This window comes from Artibeus jamaicensis, unplaced genomic scaffold (assembly GCF_021234435.1).
Source record: "Artibeus jamaicensis isolate MK-2021 breed Jamaican fruit bat unplaced genomic scaffold, CSHL_Jam_final scaffold_461, whole genome shotgun sequence".
Lineage (NCBI taxonomy): Eukaryota > Metazoa > Chordata > Mammalia > Chiroptera > Phyllostomidae > Artibeus > Artibeus jamaicensis.
Genome location: NW_026522045.1, coordinates 15,158,210 through 15,175,443, shown reverse-complemented (window position 1 = coordinate 15,175,443; position 17,234 = coordinate 15,158,210). Strand labels below are relative to the sequence as shown.

The 17,234-nt window shown below is 39.0% G+C and overlaps 1 protein-coding gene across 4 annotated transcripts in view; it reads right to left on the bottom strand.

Moving 5' to 3' along the window:
• Positions 1 to 17,234, bottom strand: part of PLS3 (plastin 3) — a 141,787-nt gene that overhangs the window by 85,493 nt on the left and 39,060 nt on the right. The window contains exon 1 of one of the 4 annotated variants that reach the window (XM_053657465.1): positions 10,844 to 10,977. The exons of 1 other annotated variant lie outside the window; for it this stretch is intronic. The gene's annotated coding sequence lies outside the window, so the exon portion shown is untranslated. Of the gene's footprint in view, positions 1 to 10,167; positions 10,254 to 10,843; positions 10,978 to 17,234 lie in introns of those variants that run through there. 2 more of the 4 variants (XM_053657463.1, XM_037125817.2) reach the window with 2 other exon arrangements.

Genomic DNA, 17,234 nt, shown 5'->3' with positions numbered 1-17,234 from the left:
CTTGAATTTGATCTTATCTGAGAAGCACTTTATCTGTCCTTCCATTTTAAATGAAAGTTTTGCTGGATAGAGCAATCTTGGTTGTAGGTCTTTAGATTTCATGACTTGGAATACCTCTTTCCAGCCCCTTCTTGCCTGTAAGGTCTCTTTTGAGAAATCAGCTGACAGTCTGATGGGAACTCCTTTGTAGGTGACTGTCCCCTTAGCTCTTGCTGCTTCTAGGATTCCCTCCTTCATTTTAATCTTGGCTAATGTAATGATGATGTGCCTTGATGTGTTCCTTCTTGGGTCCAACTTCTTTGGGACTCTCTGAGCTTCCTGGATTTCCTGGAAGTCTATTTCCTTTGCCAGATTGGGGAAATTCTCCTTTATTATTTGTTCAAATAAGGTTTCCACTGGTGGCTGTGCCTTTCCCCCTTCTGGTACCCCTATAATTCGGATGTTGGAGCATTTAAAGATGTCCTGGAGGCTCCTAAGACTCTCCTCATTTCTTTGAATTCTTGCTTCTTGACTCTTTTCTGTTTGGCCATTATTTGCTTTCTTCTGGTCCACTCCATTGATTTGAGTCCCAGTTTCCTTTTCATAGCTATTGGTGTCCTGTGCAATTCCATTCATTTCAATTAGTTTCGCCTTCATATATTTGTCTAATTTGTCCGTATAATCAACCAGTTCTGTGAGCATCCTGATCACCAATGTTTTAAACTGTGCGTCTGTGAGTTTTGCTATTTCTTCATCACTTAGATCTATTGGCTCTGGGGCTCTGAGATCCTCCTGCGCCATTCTTGGTTTGTTCTGGCCCTTTAAGTGTGAGAAGTGGCGCCTTGGATTCCCAGGTCACTGGGTTGTGACGCTGTATGTGGGGGCGTGGCCAGAGCGGGGAAATGGCGACCCCCTCTGCCGCTTCTTACAGCTGGGTGCGGAGGAGCAGCACCTTAGGTGGTTCACCTGGGCCAGGCCACTCAGAGTCGCTGGGTTATGACGCTGTATGTGGAGGTGGGGTCAGAGCAGGGAAATGGCGGCACCCTCCACTGCCGCTAGCTTTGGGGACCTGCCGGCCCAGTCCAACCGCCCACTCCCTCGCCTGTCCACCCACGCACAAATGCGTGACCTCAGTCAACACGCAGCCCCGCTGCCCTGCTATCTCCCCTGCGGTCGCTCGCCTGGTAGCTCGCTCGGTCGCTCACTAGGTCCGACCCTGCGCCTGGATTCCGCGTGCCTGAGTCCATCTGGCCGAGCCCTCCTGTGCAACCCTGCTCCGCCAGCCGCTGGTTTCGCCCGTTACCGGTCAGGCTGAAGAATTTGTTGTTAACGGACTTCCGAAAAGTTCAATTTTCCGTGTTCTGGCTGTGTTTTCTGTTGCTAATATTAAGTTTTCTCTAATCTTGGTTGTGTGAGAAGGCACGGCACATCCACCTATGCCTCCATCTTGGCGGAAGTCTCACTTATTACCTTTCATCATGATCTAAGCTCTATTTGTTGGTGGCAATGAGTTTATAATGATGTCTGTAATGTATTAAAAGAGCCATATTTCCAGTTTTTCTTTGAAGGCTAGTTCTTTAGACTCTTAGATGGCATATTCTCACAAAAGGATAAGTTAAATGGTAAATAGGTTTTGGTAGGTAAGCAAACTTGGAACTTTGTTAAAAATCCCTCACACAATAAAAAGCAATTGAAGACAATATTTTCACAATGCCATTAAATAAAACAAAAAATAAATGATCCTATTTATCTTGAGTGGTGATACTTAAGGAAAAATGGTTTGAATTAGAAAAAAATGAAGAGGAGACAGATAGATGTACGTACCTGACAAAGATCACCTGAGGCAACAGTAACTGACTTGTAAATGGCAACATTTACTAAGTACCTATTATACAGTAGTTTTTTTTTCTTTAAAAAAAACATTTCCGTTATTTATTTATTTTAGGGAGAAAGGAAGGGATGGAGAAGGGAGAAAAAACATCGATGCAAGAGACATAGATGATCTGCTCCTCACACACACTGTGACCAGACCGAACCCACAACCCAGGCTGTGCCCAAACTGGAATCAAACAGGTGACTTCTTCCTTCAGGAAAGAAAGCCCAACCAACTGAGCCACACCAGTCAGGACATATGCTAGTTTCTTCACAAATGTTCTCATTTAATTCTAAGGTCAACAATGCAAATAAGGGGTATTATCACATTTTAAAGATGGAGAAAATGAGGTTGAGGACTTAAAAGAACTTCCCCAATGTCACATAGATATAAAATAACAAAGCCATTTTATGCTAAATCCATTCTGACTCTGAAACATAGCATGTATACCATCCCTATGAAAAGAAAAGAAAAAAGATATCAGGTCAAACCCTTCCAACATGGGCGTTAGTGTGACTGGTGAACTGAGGGGAAGAAAAAAACATCAGGGAAGGGTCTGTGAAGTAGCACGGGATAAGTTTAGAGAGGCATATACAGTATACAAGGAGCCATTCAAATATACAAAACATTTAAGTCAACTGTAATTTGAGGAGTCACCATATACTGACACTAGGCACAAAGCAAGTGGAAGCCATCAGAACTTTTACCACAATTGAATCTCTGATTAGTAATATTATTTAAGTAACCTGAATGAAATAATTTTTTTTGAATTTATTGAATGATGATATCAAGGTAATTTAAGGGACCAATAGCCTGGGATTAAACAAACCTATGAACAAACACCCATTTAACCAACTCCAGGATTAAAATTTTCTGTAGGATACTGAAAGTTTATGATCACAAGTAAGTTCTCTATACTTAAACTGAGTTTTATAGCAACATGAAATTTACAGGCTACTTCAAAAACAAACCTGTCTCCTTTCCTCCACTAAGAGTTCCATTTCAAAAATAGAACTTCCTATGATTGTACACTGCACAGGATTCTACTTCAATCTTGCTTTGCCCCTGTTAACTAGATCAGAGGAAACCAAAATATTTCCAAGACATATACTTAACCTAAACCAGCTCCAGTTTAGTCACATATGATATGCTATATAAAGAACGGCTTTCTTTTCCTTTTTTGATTGCTACTGTTAGCAGTCAAGGCTCATTTTTTGGCAATGTATAACTTCCAGAGATTGTCAAAGGAAATGATCTTTAAAAACAAAACTCCTTGACATTTTTTTTCCTACATATTTATCTAAACAAAATAATCAGTCACAAAAGGGTTCTTGCCCAAGGAAGTTCTCTGAAGCAGTTTCTATATGATATGAAAATACCATAAACTTCCAACAACCTAGAATCAGTAACATAGATTATGAAATATCCATCACACAGACTATCATACAGTGATTTTAAACATTTTCAAAGATATCTGATCGCATGAAAACATGTTCAGAATGTAATAAATGAAAATAATGGGATATAAACTATATAACCAAGCTTGATCCCAACTGTAAAACTATTTTTTTCTTTTGATACAGGAAATAGATAAAACATGTAAAGAAGTGTTAGGTGATACAATTTTGAGTAATTTTAATTTTCTTTTTTATAAACCAGTTTATATTTTCCTTTAAGATTTTTAGAATGATCTTGTATTTTTGAATCCAAAGTAAAGTGATTAAAAGCATCTGGAGTATGCCCTACTTAAGACAGTTTTCCAGTGTCTTAGATTACTTTAGTAACCTTTAGATTACTAAATCATATATATGGACTTTTATAACAATAGGATACACCTGAGGCACCATTTCCTGTTATTTTCACCTCTGAGAAAACACTGTGCAGTCTATGATGGTAATCCTCCCTGACCTGAAATGCAAACCCCAAAATACCAAAAAGGACCATAAGAAATGGCAAAATGGGAATACACAAGCAAACTAAGAAATACAGAGGAAAAAGTTTTACTGGTCTATGACATCACTCAATGTCAACAGCAGGTCAATTCTGAGTGCACACTATGTAATCAGAGCATATAATATAAAAGATAATAATATCAATATTCAAAGTTATGATGCTACTACCCTCACAAAATTTTATAGAAGGTAAAAACTTTAAATATTTAAAAGCAGTTTAAGAGAATCAGAGTTATATTTTCAGTGAATGATTTATAAGATAAACAAAAAATAATTTGCTATTAATCTTTTAAAACCGATTTAGTAAAGATAACAGCTCAGAATTTACAAAAGAAAATGATTTCTCTTAGTGAAAAGAACCCACTCTTCAGAACTAGTCCTATGATACCAGGTTATTTTAAGTCCTTTAACCCAGGGCTTTCTGCTCATCTCATTTTAATTAACTACTATCATTTTACAAATGATATTTTAACAAATATCATCAAACATAAGTTTAACCAATGGGAAAAATGCATAATTCAAAAGAACCGCAGTTAAAGAACCAGCATATAATTGGCAAGATGATAAAATAAACATTAAAAATTAATTCCAAGTTAATAGATTTAAGGGTCAGGCATGAAAATGACCCATCTAAAAAAAGAAAAAGTGTGAGTTCTTGATATATTTTGGAGATCAAACCCTTATCCAAGGTGTCACTGGCAAATACGTTTTCCCACATGGTTGGTTCTCTTTCCACTTTAATGCTGTTTTCTTTAGAAGCTTTTTATTTTGATGCGATCCCATTTGTTTATTCTTTCCTTTATGTCCCTTGCTCTAGGGAACGTATTGGTGAAAATATTGCCACATGGAATATCAGACAACTGTACTTAAACGATAAAATTTAAAAAATAAAAATTAAAAAGGTGACCTATAGCCCAACACTTTGTTTTTCAACTGAAGACCTATATTATCTTCTCCTTTTCTGTGTTAGTGATGGCATGAAACTTAAATAAACAGATTATCTCCATTATGCACTTTTGCATACCTTCATGTTGTGCCTGCTTCCTTAGAGTGCAATTATAAGGAGAAACACTTGATTTTCCATGAGCAATTTTACATAAAACCTTTTATTACAGACAACCATAAATCTAAGAATGAAGTATGATAAGCCATCAGATTCTGTTATGATTAATAATGAACATCAACACACTGGTTAGTAGTTACTTGAGAAGGGTAAAAAAACAACCCAACTCATCACTACATTAATGGCTTTCACAGGCTACTTAGCATAGTTGAGCAGATTAAATAAATAAATAAATAAATATATGCGCATATATATATATATAAAAGAAAGTATATATATATATATATATATATATATATATATATATATATAAAAGAAAGTATTAGCCCTGGCTGGTGGAGCTCAGTGGATTGAGCATGGGCCTGTGAAGCAAAGGGTTGCCAATTCAATTCCCAGTCAGGGTACATGCCTGGGTTGCAGGCCAGGTCCCCAGTGGGGAACACGTGAGAGGCAACCACACCTTGATGTTTTTCTCCCGCTCTTTCTCCTTTCCTTTCCCTCTCTCTAAAAATAAATAAATAAAATATTTTTAAAAAGAAAGTATTATGTATGGGTTTTTATTCTCGTGTTATCAACCATTTCTCTTATTTTTCATTATATTATATCTGTCTTTGTTTTTCCTTTGCTTGTGAAATTGTATGGCTGAAGAAAATTTATAGACAAGTAAATATGCAAGACTTAAATGATGAGAACTCTGCCATTTTTATAAACTCTTGTTAAAGCTCCAGTGTTTCTATGATATACTACTACAGTACTTTGAATTTATATAGCACCTGTCTGTTGAAAAGCAAAAGCTTACATAGCTCACTTATCCTTTCTGCATGCCTGTGAAATACATAGATTGGAAACAGATGGCTAACAAATAAAGTGAAATCCATACGAACAGTAACTTCCATGATTTACTTAATATGGCTTATCCATCCAAACTGTAGAGGACTAAAAGGCCTTGGATTCCACACTCAATGCCTCTTCTAATAAACAACACTACTTCCTTACCATCAAACAAATTTTTAGACTGGTAAGAGAAATTAATTTCTCATAACATAAAATCAGTAGGTTTAATGCATCAAAAGTCTTTGTTAGAGAATGATATAAACAGTACCTGCATATTAAACTAACATTAGTCTTGGAATATGCCAATGGTTATCATCAATTTGTCCACAAGGTATTTAGCTTGGTTCAATATAGTTGCATCAAAAATTGAAAAATCAACTGATAAATATAACTGAATAAGCCAGATTATAACTCTGAAAATAAAATTCCCAGGAAATCAAAAGCCTTGATCCAAGGCCTCATTTTATAAATTAGAAAATTCATGGTGTCTGGCACCTGTATGTATTCAGTGTTAGTTACCAATAAAATAAATTTTAAGTGGCTTTCTCAAGGTCAAACTATTAATCAGTGGCAGAGCCATGTCTAGAATCTAGTTCTTCTGAAGCCAATTCCAACATACTTCCCCCTTAGTATTTTAATTTTCACTTAACCAGCAATGCTTTTTTCATCCCTTCAAACACTGTATTCTCACTAATATTTATCTTTCGAATGCTAAAAATAAGGTAAATTCAATATTAAACACGTTGGATTTTTTTAAACTGCCTCACCTCCATAACTACCTGCAAGTTGGCCCAAGTATTATCAGATTTTCCTAAAGCTGACATTTCATGATTAGACAGTCTTTTGTATATCTAAGCCATAACTTTAACCAAAGCTGTCTCATAACTAAAAACAGCCAGTCATGACCACTGGTATCTAAAAGAGCTTCCAATAGTGTAATATATCTAAAAAGCTTTTGAAACTTCCAACACATTTAATATACATTACATGTTACATCATTCTTTACAATACTTTATACAGACAACATGATCTGTCTGTTTTCTCCTAAACTGAGTTGTATTATTACCATAGATCAAAGTTTTCCCCCTCTGGATTACTTTCCACCAAAAGAAAAATTACCATATGAGCAAGCACAAAATGATTCTAAAAACAGATACCCAAGTTGTCATGTATAGATAAATGTTTGTTTGCAATTTTACATCAGCTATTTTTGGAATCTGTACTAAATAGCAGAACAGTTTAGCATACATATTCCACTTAGATTGCACTATATCAAACACAATAGCAAATTCATGAATTTATTATATGTGCTAAGAATATTATGTCAGTAAATTTCTTGGAAAGGCAAGTAGAAATAATGCTTAAAACAGAATATAGAATAATCAATGGCAAGTGAACTTTCTTTTCTTTGTTTCACCAAAAATAATCACTTCAGGGCTCAAGCACGTGGCCTAACTACACTCTTATTTCCAGCAAAAGTCATAGTGTTTGCCTAGGAGCAAAATTTTATTTGGTTTCTGATAGTGCCCTTGATGCTGACATTCTGCCAGTATAGTCATGATCAAATCTAATATGCACATAACCATTTGTAGAAGAGGCTTAATCTCAAACAAATACTATTCATAGTTATAATTAACCCTTCTACCCAAAATGCCACAAGCCTACAGTTTTAGCAAGTGAATCTCAATGATGGCATCAGACTAGAGACCATGGGCTTCAATACTGTGTTAAGTCAAGGCAGGAAGAGCATAATTTGTTTGGCTCCGAGGCCAAGTAAAGAAAGAGGTTGATAACTTGACAAACCCCTAATTTTAATAATAAATTTGGGTTCATTAGATCAGACCACTAAAGAATGAAGTCAGCTATGTAGTTAGTGGTTTTAATTGAGTAGCCATCTCAAGACAATAAAATACCATGGACTAAGAGTGTAGTGATGATCCTGTTTTGACATGAGTTAATAATATTTTAAGGAGCTTATCTTCCTACCTCTTTAACTTAGTTGGATAGTTGTACTCTCCTTTATTGAGGTTAAATATTTATTACAATTCAATCTGAAATTATATTATCACCTCATTTCCACTGGGGGGGGGGAGCTATCTACCAGTGTAGTTAACTCTAATAACTCAGGTGCAGTTTAAACTCCACTTCCAGCTAATGTGTGGCTCAAGGATAGCCTTGGGATCACAACTATTGTGCTTTCAAGTAGTTTAGTTTTTAGGCTCAGAAACCCATGCACAGCAGGAAAATGGGGTGCTGCAATCAGTCTGAGGTTGCTGCAGTACACAAAGGGTTTCTGCCTAAGGCATACAAAGCCAAAATCTCTTCATGTTCCCAGTTTTCAATTTTAGCTGCCATAAATGGTTTCAAGGCTGAATTTATGTATCAGCTACATCCATTTTTGTGAATAAGTAAAGCTTTTAAACTCATGACCTCAGAGATTCCTCTGTCCATTTCTATACTCAGTAATATATAATCTGAATACCAAAACTGCCACGTTTTTCCTACAGAAACCATAACTTGGGCCACAAGGGCGGGTATTGGTCAGGATGGGAGTTATTTCAGTGTTCTCTCATTATTCTACTGAACTTTGACAGGCAAAGAGTCCCAACCAACTCAATTTGTCAAATTTTGTGTCCAGTTTTTGTACCTGATTTCTGATCCAATTAATTCCAAACCACAAATAACTGATTGTTTATTTTATTTTACTGTCTTTTTTACTTTGCAGTTACATCTGACATTCAATATTATTTTGTATTAACTTCAGGTGTAAAGCATAGTGGTTACATAATCATATACTTTACAAAGTGTTCCCCCCACTATTTCCAGTACCCACATGGCCCCACACATAGTTATTACAATATTATTGTCTATATTCCCTATGTTGTCCACATGACAATTTTGTAAGTACCAATCTGTACTTCTCAATCCCTTCACCTTTTTCACCCAGTCCCTCATACCCTTCCCTCTGGCAACCAACTGATGGTTAATTTTAGTCAAGAAATGATCCACCACCTTCAAACAGATGCCTAATATAGAGAATGCTACAATTAGAATATAGGCCAGACCCAGGAGCATGGACAGAGCCTTATTTTTTTAACACTATCTTATGAGATATCACTTCAAATCTATCATTTAGGGATGAGATAAGATGTGAACAAAAGTACAATTTTCCCCAAAAATTAATAAGATATTTTAAAATTTAGAAAAGCCATCACTAGATTGAAGGCCCACAGGAGAGACATATGTCCCAGCAAAAACATGTTTCAAGTTCTTATTTTAAAAACAATGCCTGTTTTAGAGAAGTCAAAGAACTTACATGAGCATCCCATGGACACGAACTAATGGGGGAGGGGAAGCTGGAGGGTTGGAGAGTGTAGGGCAGTGGGAGGATAAAGGGGAAAAATTGGGAAAACTGTAATAGCATAGTCAATAAAATATACTTAAAAAACAATTTGTTTTTATTTTTGATAAAATCTGACCACTAAATTCCTTCTCTGTTCTTCTCATGCAATCCAAGCAGAATCCCCTTGAGTAAAGACTAGTTCACACTCCCCTCCATTTTTTTGCCAGAGTAGTTTTTGGAAATGGGGCTTCCGGCATTTTAAAGTCAAAACAAGTCATGTGACCATTACCCTAGGGGTACCAGAGACTTGAGGCACATGACACCCTAAGGCCTGTATGAGACTGCGAACCCTTCATTGGAATTCACTGCAAATTGCATCTCCAGGATCAGACCTAGGCTCCCAATTACATTGTGACATCCAGTTAAGTGTATTAGTTCTTATCTCTCAGTGATTTTTAACTTCACCTATGTTTTCTACCTGCTCTGTAGCCAGCCTGGCTCTCTTCTCTGTCCTGCACCCTCATAGCAGGCCAGGCACCGCAAGCTTCCCGTTTATCTGATCCTAAGTGGCCTCGCCCTGTATCCTAGTTAGTTGTAAGCTCAACTTTCTGCACCTGTAGGGATGTGGTACACATCAGATGAGGTGCAAAAAGCAGCATATACGGCATTAACCTCACTCCACGTTCCAGAGTAGGATCACCTCCTGCCCTGGAGCGAGGCAATCAGAGCCGCCAGCACACCAGAGCAGTTGAGGAGGCAGGGGCCAACTTCAGGACTGGCGAGAAGCCAGGGCCGGGGTGGTCGGCGTCCCCTTAGCCTCTCATTAGAGGTCTCTCATAAGGACTGAGGGTGAAGGAAAGTAAATGCCGACAAGTGCAGCTGTGTGGGGAAAACGGACCCCCCCTCCCACCGCCCGAGGGGCTTGGCCACACAGGGCGACTCCAGAGGTGCCGGGCTGTCTCGGTCCCGGCCTGTCTCCGTCCCGGCCGCGCGCTCCGGGCTACAGAGCCAGAAGAGCTGTGCAGGGAACGGACAGCCGGCGGGAGTCAGGGAAGAGAACAGAAAGGTACTGCCCCCATTGGCCTGGGAGACATTCGGCTACTGAAAGGAAAAAAGTGCTTACTCATAGGGAGAGTTGGTGCGATCGCGACGCTCTTGCTAAGGGCAAGAGAAGGAGGAGAGTCCGAGAGTCCGACGGCGTGCCGCTCGAGCCTCATTCCCTACCAGGGACACGGGAACCCCCAGAGCCCCGGGGCGGTGTGGACCCGCGAGGTCACCCAAGGTGGGTGAGGAGGGGCTGGAGGCGTCGCAGGCTAAGGGATCAGCGTTTTCCTGAATCCGGATTGGGGAGGGGGTGGGGTGGGGGTGGCAGTAGCTGGAGAAGGACAACGGAGGGAAGTTAGGTACTATGTTTCCACTTCAGGGCCGGAACCACATAAGGGAGGAAGGGCAAGGGTTGGCGTAAGGGACTCCAGCTCAAGGTTGGCAACAAGTTAAAAGCAACTACTGGGAAAGCACCATCTGTAGTGAAGAGCAGAAAACGTACTTTCGTCGGGTGCTGTTCTTGGCGAACACTGTCAGTCCCACCCATCTCTGATGGTAACGATCGCTTTGGCGCCCAAGGACTAAGACAGATTTTTCCTGCCCCGACTTTCAGCCCGCTGCGCCCGCCACCCCCCCCCACCAGCGAGGCACGTTTCTACTGAGGTTCAGGGAGATGCTGTCCCTAAGACCAGCTCCAGCCAACGCCCAGGTACACCCCCTACCTTGGTGCCCTCCCGTGCCAACAAAGCACTTACCTAAAGTCACAGACTACCGGATCTGGCCCGAATACCTTCCACCGACACGCTCAAACAACTTCTGTCTCTCGGAATCTTTGAGGCTGTAGTTCTAAAGCCAGCACTCCCTCCTCTTCCAGCAAGCCCCTCCGCCCCTCCGCCCTTCCGCCGCCCCCATTGGTTGGGTGGTGCGTGCTGGCGGCTTGGGAACCAGGAAGCAGATTGGGCCACGAGCCTGTCACATCAGCTGGGTGGGGAGTTGGGAAAATAATCACAGGGATGGGCGCCCCGGCTGGAACTGCGGGGCTGGAATCTGAGACTGGTCCCCAGATTCTGCTTTTCCCTCTCTCTGGTTAAGACGAGATTAGAAAAGCCCACAGTGCCAGGCTCGGAGTACAGGTTCAAAAAAGTCTTGTGGAATAAGTGAAAAGATGGGAATGTCGGGAACGATGGTTTGAATGCCTCCAGGCCCCTATTTAAATCTATGGAAGATACAGTTTCTCGCTGAAATCACGAAGAGAATCTTGGTATGGAAGGGACTCTAGTAGTTTCATTGGCTCCAATCAGCGCTGGTGCAGAGCAGCGCAGAGAGAAAACCTCAGCAATCCTCCCTTTTCCCTAGGAGGTCTGGGAAGTAGACTACGGACAGGATGGGGCTCTCAAGTCTCTGGCTTTATGCCAAGTAAACTGTTGACCAAAATCGGCTGTCTGGTATATATTCCATGCAGAAAGAGGTGGAGGTCGGCAGGGATGGTGAAACTGAAGTGCTTCCACTGGTTTAAATTGAAATGGACATCAATTCTCATCAGTCTCCCTTCACCACAGAAAACTTGGAGACAGTCTCCTGTTCCCAGAGTACCTTTTCTTCTTCTTTGCCCAAGCGATTGCCTCCAACCCATAGCTGACTTCTCTCATTAATACCAGTGGAAGGGTCCCCTTCTTATCTGCATTCCCATCCTTTGACTCACTGTAGGGCCAGAGGGCCAGAGGAACCCTCCAGGGTCAGTTCAAGAGATTGTCTTGTGGAACAGCTGTAGAAGACAGTACCCAAACAAAGCCTTCCTTTGCGGGTAGTAACCATTTTGTTCAGAAAATGCGTGCTTGAAATTTTAAAAAAAAATTAAAATTGGTTCAATCACATCTCATTTTACATGTGTTTTAGGAGAAATGTTAAATCCAAGAATTGCCTGCAAAATTGATTGCTCTTGTAAAGGAAACCCCCACTTCACCTACTGTTACTAATGTCTTTAGAGAAATTAACCTGTAGTCACTGTCAGGGCTTCTTAAATGAGGAGTGGGGCAGTTCATATAAGGCTAGACAAGTCGAGAAGGGCTTGGCACTGGAAAAACAAAGCCTTGTTAAATATTAATTAATGATTAACCAATTGGAAAACCTTATGAAAGGCACAGGAAGGTGAAAAATAAACGAGAAGGCAATCGTGCTTTCAAAGACATTAAATTTCTGTTGTGACAGATTTTACACTGTGTCAGATTTGGGTCAGCACAAAAATAACAATTTCAACAATACCAATTTCAACCAAATGGTGTTAGGTTAACTAAGCAGTGCATTGCCATGAACATTTACAATTGGCCCCCAAATGAGATTACTGGTTTTCAATAATTGGCCCAAGGTATGGTTTCTGTAATTCTTTACACAACATTTCTAGATACACTAAATATGAAACTTCAGTTTTCTACCCTTTTTTTGATGTGTGTAGGTCACCACTGAAGAGCTTCCACCTGCTTTTAAATTTAAATTTACTGACTTATTATGAAGGAACTCTGTAAGTAAAGTTTTCAAGTATGGATATACTTGTCTCAATTCTTTAACTAAGTATTCTATTTGAGTTTATTTTTTAATTTGTAGAATTTAGAATAGATCAAAACAGTAAGAAGCCTATGCATATGCTTTTATGCTTTTTTGTTTATTATTTTAAAAGCTTACATAAAAACTTAAACAAAAGTCTTTGCTCATCACTAACAATGAGGATGTAAGAATTCGTCAAGTTATTTTGTTTTGGCTTTTTTTGTCAAGAAATGTCACTTTAAAGGAAGAGAGCTGATCCATAGTCTCAAAGCTGCAGGATGCCCCAGTGGTAGCAACTATGTCTTTTTTTTCTTGCCAGTACCTCTAAAATGCAATTTTATTTAAATATTCATATTTTTGCTTATAGAGTATCATTTCAATATTATTCATTTTTTATTTTTTAAATTACACTTTACATTCAGTATTATGTTGTATTACTTTCAGGTGTATAACATTGTGGTTAGACAATCATATTTACACTGCTCCCCCCTCCCATTATTTCCAGTACCCATTTGATACCACACATAGTTATCACAATATTACTGACTATATTCCCTATGCTGTGTTCTACATCCCCATGATTATTTGCTAACTATCAATCTCTACTTCTAAATCCCTTCACCTTTTCAACTAGTCTCCCAAACCCCCTCCCCTCCAGCAACCATCAGTCTGTTCTCTGGGTCTGTGAGTCTCATTCTGTTTTGTTTGTTCATTTATATTATTCATTAGATTCTACATATAAGTGAAATCATATGGTACCTGTCTTTCTGTGCCTTATTTCACTCAGCATAATGTCCGCTAGGTACATTCATTCTGTTGCAAATGGAAAGCTTTTATTCTTTGTTTGTTGCCAAGTAATATTTCATTCTATAAATGTACAACACATTTTTTGACAACTACATATATTATTTTAATATATTCTAAAGTTACACAAAAATCTTTTCTTTTTTTTAATATATATTTTTTTACTTTTATTTAGTTACTTTTCAAGTACATTTTTTTTTATCTATTTCTCCCATCCCACCCCACCCCCCCACCCGGTCTCCCCCCTCCCTCCCATCCCCCCCCCAGTCCTCATCTCTGTGTCTTTCATACTTGTTCCTCAAAATCCCTCCCCCTTTTTCCCCTTAAGTTCCCTTCCCTCTCCCCTCTGGTCGCTGCCCACTTGTTCTCTATTTCAGCGTCTTTGTTTTTATTCTGTTTGCTTGTTTGTTTTATTCTTTAGCTTCCTGTCAAAGGTGAGATCATATGGTATTTGTCTTTCAATGCCTGGCCTATTTCACTCAGCATAATGCTTTCCAGTTCCATCCATGTTGTTGCAAAAGGTAGTAGCTCCTTCTTTCTCTCTGCTGCATAGAATTCCATTGTGTATATGTACCACAATTTTTGATCCATTCATTTACTGATGGGCACCTAGGTTGCTTCCAACTCTTGGCTATTGTAAATTGTGCTGCTATGAACATTGTGGTGCATAGGTTCTTTGAAATTGATGTTTTAGGATTCTTGGGGTATAATCCTAGCAGTGGAATTACTGGGTCAAAAGGCAGGTCAATTTTTATTTTTCTGAGAAAATTCCATACTGTTTTCCATAATGGTTGTACCAGTCTGCACTCCCACCAACAGTGAACTAAGGTCCCCTTTTCCCCACACCCTCTCCAACATTTGTTGTTTGTTGCTTTGTCTATTATAGCCATCCTGACTGGTGTAAAGTGGTATCTCATTGTGGTTTTAATTTGCATCTCTCTGATAGCTAACGATATTGAGCATCTCTTCATGTGTCTCTGGATATTCTGTATGTCCTCTTTAGAGAAGTGTCTGTTCAAGTCCTTTTCCCATTTTTTAATTGGGTTCGATGTCTTCCTAGAGTGGAGTCGTGTAAGTTCTTTGTATATTTTGGAGATTAAACCTTTGTCTGAGGTATCATTGGTAAATATGTTTTCCCATACAGTTGGTTGTCTTTTTAATTTAATACTGTTTTCTTTAGCCATGCAGAAGCTTTTTATTTTGATGAGATCCCATTTGTTTATTCTTTCCTTTATATTCCTTGCTCTAGGGCACATATCCGTAAAAATGTTGCTGCGTGGAATATCTGAGATTTTCTTGCCAATGTTCTCCTCTAGGACTTTAATGGTGTCATGGCTTATATTTAAGTCTTTTACCCACCTTGAATTTATTTTGGTGTATGGTGTAAGTTGGTGCTCAAGTTTCATTTTTTTGCATGTAGCTGTCCAGTTCTCCCAACACCATTTGCTGAAGAGGCTATCTTTACTCCATTTTATGTTACTGCCCCCTTTGTCGAATATTAATTGACTGTAGAGAGTTGGGTTGATTTCTGGGCTCTCTGTTCTGTTCCATTGGTCTATGTGCCTGTTTTTATGCCAGTACCAGGCTGTTTTGATTACAGTGGCTTTGTAATACAGTTTGATATCAGGTATTGTGATCCCTCCTACTTTGTTCTTCTTTCTCAAAAGAGCAGCTGCTATTCGGGCTCGTTTATGATTCCATATAAATTTTTTTTTTCTTATGGCGCTGATGATTTATTTTATGGGAAATTGGCATTGATTCAGAAGACAGTGATTCTGAGCATTCTGCAGTCAATTCTAAAACTGTAATTTCAACAGTTTAACATACATATCCACCAAAAATTATGTCAAGACTATAGTAAATGAAATAATAGTAATAATAATAATAATAATATTGTAATTTGAATGTGAATTTATTATTTGCTCAGCACAGGGTCTTTAGTCCACGAAGTGCATTGACATTGTCTATTATACAGATGATTACATGGTAATGCAATACAATGAGCCACTTTGTAGGTTTCTCATTAGTATTATGAGATGTCCATTAAATATATGTAAGACCAGTTAAGCATTTTTTCCAGTGTCTTTTTGCTTAAAAAGGTCTATATTTTGAGTTGGTCTATTTCTGCCTCATTAGGACCACCATCTTCCCCAGGGTCCTTCCTTGAGGAATTCTTTTTTTTTTTTTTATAATACTAAACTCATTTATTCTGACTTGTTGGAAAATGTATTTTGTGATGATTACATCTTTTTTTTTCTTTTTTTTTTAATTTTATTTAGTTATTTTTCAAGTACAGTTTTTTGTCTATTTTTCCCGTCCCAGCCTCCCCTGCCCCTTGCTCCCCACCTCCCTCCCATTTCCTCCCCCCCCCTTAGTTCTCGTCCCTGTGTCCTTCCTATTTGTTCCTCCAAATCCCTCCCCCTTTTTCCCCTTAACTTCCCTTCCTTCTCCCCTCTGGTCACTAGCCCCTTGTTCTCTATTTCAGTGTCTGTTTTTTGGGGTTTTTTTTTTCTGCTTACTTGTTTGTTTTGTTGTTTAGCTTCCTGTTAAAGGTGAGATCATATGGTATTTGTCTTTCAGCACCTGGCCTATTTCACTCAGCATAATGCTTTCCAGTTCCATCCATGTTGTTGCAAAGGGTAGTAGCTCCTTCTTTCTCTCTGCAGCATAGAATTCCATTGTGTATATGTACCACCACTTTTGGATCCATTCATTTACTGATGGGCACCTAGGTTGCTTCCAACTCTTGGCTATTGTAAATTGTGCTGCTATGAACATTGTGGTGCATAGGTTCTTTGATATTGATGTTTTAGGATTCTTAGGATATAATCCTAGCAGTGGAATTGCTGGGTCAAAAGGCAGGTCGATTTTTATTTTTCTGAGAAAAATCCATACTGTTTTCCATAATGGTTGTACCAGTCTGCACTCCCACCAACAGTGAACTAAGGACCCCGTTTCCCCACAACCCCTCCAACATTTGTTGTTTGTTGCTTTGTTTATGATAGCCATCCTGACTGGTGTAAAGTGGTATCTCATTGTGGTTTTAATTTGCATCTCTCTGATAGCTAATGATATTGAGCATCTCTTCATGTGTCTCTGAATGTTCTGTATGTCCTCCTTGGAGAAGTGTTTGTTCAAGTCCTTTTCCCATTTTCTAATTGGGTTGGGTGTCTTCTTAGAGTGGAGTCGTGTAAGTTCTTTGTATATTTTAGAGATTAAACCTTTGTCTGAGGTATCATTGGCAAATATGTTTTCCCATACAGTTGGTTGTCTTGCTAATTTAATACTGTTTTCTTTAGCCATGCAGAAGCTTTTTATTTTGATGAGATCCCATTTGTTTATTCTTTCCTTTACATTCCTTGCTCTAGGGGACATATCAGTAAAGAAGTTGCTGCGTGAAATATCTGAGATTTTCTTGCCAATGTTCTCCTCTAGGACTTTAATGGTGTTATGACTTACATTTAAGTCTTTTATCCACCTTGAATTTATTTTGGTGTATGGTGTAAGTCTGTGCTCAAGTTTCATTTTTTTGCATGTAGCTGTCCAGTTCTCCCAACACCATTTGTTGAAGAGGCTATCTTTACTCCATTTTATGTTACTGCCCCCTTTGTCGAATATTGACTGTAGAGAGTTGGGTTGATTTCTGGGCTCTCTGTTCTGTTCCATTGGTCTATGTGCCTGTTTTTATGCCAGTACCAGGCTGTTTTGATTACAGTGGCCTTGTAATACAGTTTGATATCAGGTATTGTGATCCCCCCTACTTTGTTCTTCTTTCTCAAAAGAGCAGCTGCTATTCGAGCT